This window comes from Mustelus asterias, chromosome 31, assembly GCF_964213995.1.
Source record: "Mustelus asterias chromosome 31, sMusAst1.hap1.1, whole genome shotgun sequence".
Taxonomy (NCBI): Eukaryota; Metazoa; Chordata; class Chondrichthyes; order Carcharhiniformes; family Triakidae; genus Mustelus; species Mustelus asterias.
The window spans coordinates 11,606,041-11,608,862 of record NC_135831.1 but is presented as its reverse complement, the minus strand read 5'-3'; the positions used below and the strand labels follow the sequence as shown (position 1 = coordinate 11,608,862).

Genomic DNA, 2,822 nt, shown 5'->3' with positions numbered 1-2,822 from the left:
TACAGGGCAAATGTTTGAATCTTAGAATCCCTACAGCAGAGAAAGAGGCCATTCGGCCCATCGAGTCTGCATCGACCACAATCCCACCCAGGCCCTACCCCGATATCCCTACATATTTACCTCCTAATCCCTCTAACCTACCCAACCCAGGACACTAAGGGCAAGTTTGGGGGAAGTTTTTCACAGAGTGTGGTAGGCGAGTGGAATCGGCTGCCGTCAGTGGTGGTGGCGGCAAACTCGTTAGGGTCTTTTAATCGCTTCTCGGCCTTTTGGCTAAGATCAAGTGTAGTATGGATTGGATGCTGCACTTGGTTGAGGTCATTGGGTTACATTGAAGCTTCATATGTTTCATATGAAGCAATTTTTAAAAGCGGCATCCCGGACTTTTGGCTAAGATGCAAATGAGCTCAAGTCTTGGAGGAGGTGTTGCTTTGCTCCTCCAATCAACTTGGCTCATGTAGATCAGGCCCAGGACAGGGTGATTTGGTCGCTCGCCCTGTCTTGTCAGCCTGGATCTGAAATGTCTCAACTTGTTGAGACTCTGAATTGGATTTGATTTGATTGAATTGGAAAAGTATATAAAAAAATAGTCTCCTGGATGAGTACATGGGACTTAATAGGATGGAGGGTTATAGGTAGGCCTAGAAGGTAGGGATATGTTCGGCACAACTTGTGGGGCCGAAGGGCCTGTTTTGTGCTGTAGTTTTTCTATGTTTCTACAGCAGCTCACCTCCAGGCCAGAGAGAGAGAGAGAGACAGAAAGAGAGATGAACTCGAGAGATCAACACACTGACGGGATCACATGGATCCTGGGTAATATACGAATTTGGAAATGATCGATTCACTTGGGAGAGATAATAGTTAAAGTTGTAAAACTTTTACTGTTTGGAACAAAGTTGCGAATTGGTTACTTGCTATTAGTTCAGGTGCGTAGTCCTTTTCCCTGATAATATGCAGAGGTGTCTGTGTCAAAGCCATGATATACAGTGCTAGTTGAGTGTGTCTGCAGTGTACTAGAAATACCCTGGACAACAGCTTTCACAACAACCAACAAGAGTTTTTCATACTATATCCAGCTTTCAATTCCAGACTTTATTCATTGAAAAATTCCATCATCTGCTGTGTTGACATTTGAACCCATGACACTTGGGCTTCAGTTTACGCCTCTGGATAATAGTCCAGTGATATTGTCACTACGCATCATCTCCCCCAAGGTACAGATCTCCCCCTGAGGTACAGGCCAGCCGTGGTCGAAATGAATGGTGAAATATGCTTGAGGAGTTGAATGGCCTACTCCTGTTGCTGTAAATGTATCAAACTGAGATCAGGAGAAATCCCATTGCTGACTATTATCCATGCTCACTGCATGATCTCTGGGATGTGATCACATGGAAACCTCTTGTTGCATCGTAGAACAGTAAGTCATTGTACCTTAAATGAAATCCACAGATTTGCCAAACAAAACTTCATCAAAGTGTGACCCCTTGAACAACTGCATTGAACCGTGACATCACAGTGCACGTCTCCCCATCACAATGTGTATCACGGGGAAATCAGATATCACAATAGCTTTGTAAAAAATTCAGATTGAGTCAGGAGGCTGAATAATCAGTTCATGTGAAGGAAGTGGAGCTGCACTGACTGGCTGATCTACCTCGGAGTCAATGTGGTTGATTGGAAGACCTGAATAAGTGAAAGGAGCGTGACCAATGCCAACGTCAGGTCGATTCAATGGGACATTGAAAAGTTTGTCTCACTATAGTTGTACTTTAGTTTTAATTTTCTAAATGACCCAACAACTTCAGTTAAACTGCTGCAAGATGAAATAGTTGTGTTTTGTTGTCTCGAGTTAATTTTTCATGTCATTGCTCTCAGGTCGTCGCGTACCCAGAGCCTCATATTCTGATTATTATTCACCACAGTTTCCGGACCTTGTTTGGAGACCCTGACTGACCATCTCGCTTCCAATGTGAGTTTAATGCTCACGCCTTGTTCTGTACTGGATTCAGCTTCCTAACATCCTCTCCGATAGGATTGGCTGGAAGATTTATAGAGCTTGGCAGAAATGTTCAATGTTTGCTAGATTCACTCTAAAGTTCCAGGTAGATATCTGTCCCCTGCTCACTGAATCTACACAATGGAGCTCAATGAAAATGATTCATATTCCATAGCCTTTCTCTCGGTTGAACTTGGTGTCAATCCTCGACTACAACAACACATATATTCCAGCAAGATTTTGGTTCAGCTTCTCCCAACAGCATTGATTGGCTCATCTGCCTGTGGTACCAAGCCAGCACCAATGGATCATGATCAATGTTTGCTGGCACCACTCATTATCCCGAGTATTCTGCCCTACAGTGTTCCAAATCCCCAAAACACACAAACACTGATTCAAAGGATAGAGAAGCAATTTTAAATATTGTTTTCACAGCAGGAGGACATGGAGAAGGCAGTCAATCCCAACACCATTGCCCTACCTGCCTTGTCCACTGGGTTGTATCCATATGGAAAGTTTTTATTTTAGCTGATACCATCATATGAATTAGGAGTAGAAGTGGGCCATTCAAGTCCTCGAGTCTGTTCCACTGCCATTCAGTAAGATCACGGCTGATCTGAATGTGCCTCATCCCATGTGAGAACCATTGACTCCCTTGTTAGTCAGGTATCGATCTACAGGCCAGTGAGCCTCACATCTGTGGTGGGTAAATTGTTGGAAGGTATTTTGAGAGACAGGATCTACAGGCATTTAGAGATGCAAGGAGTGATTAGGGACAGTCAGCATGGCTTTGTGAGTGGAAAATCATACCTCACAAATTTGATTG

At 43.7% G+C, this 2,822-nt stretch overlaps 1 pseudogene; it reads left to right on the top strand.

Moving 5' to 3' along the window:
* The first annotated feature begins 253 nt into the window (after nt 1-253).
* On the top strand, nt 254-456 carry LOC144481762 (U2 spliceosomal RNA; annotated as a pseudogene).
* The last annotated feature ends 2,366 nt before the right edge of the window (nt 457-2,822 follow it).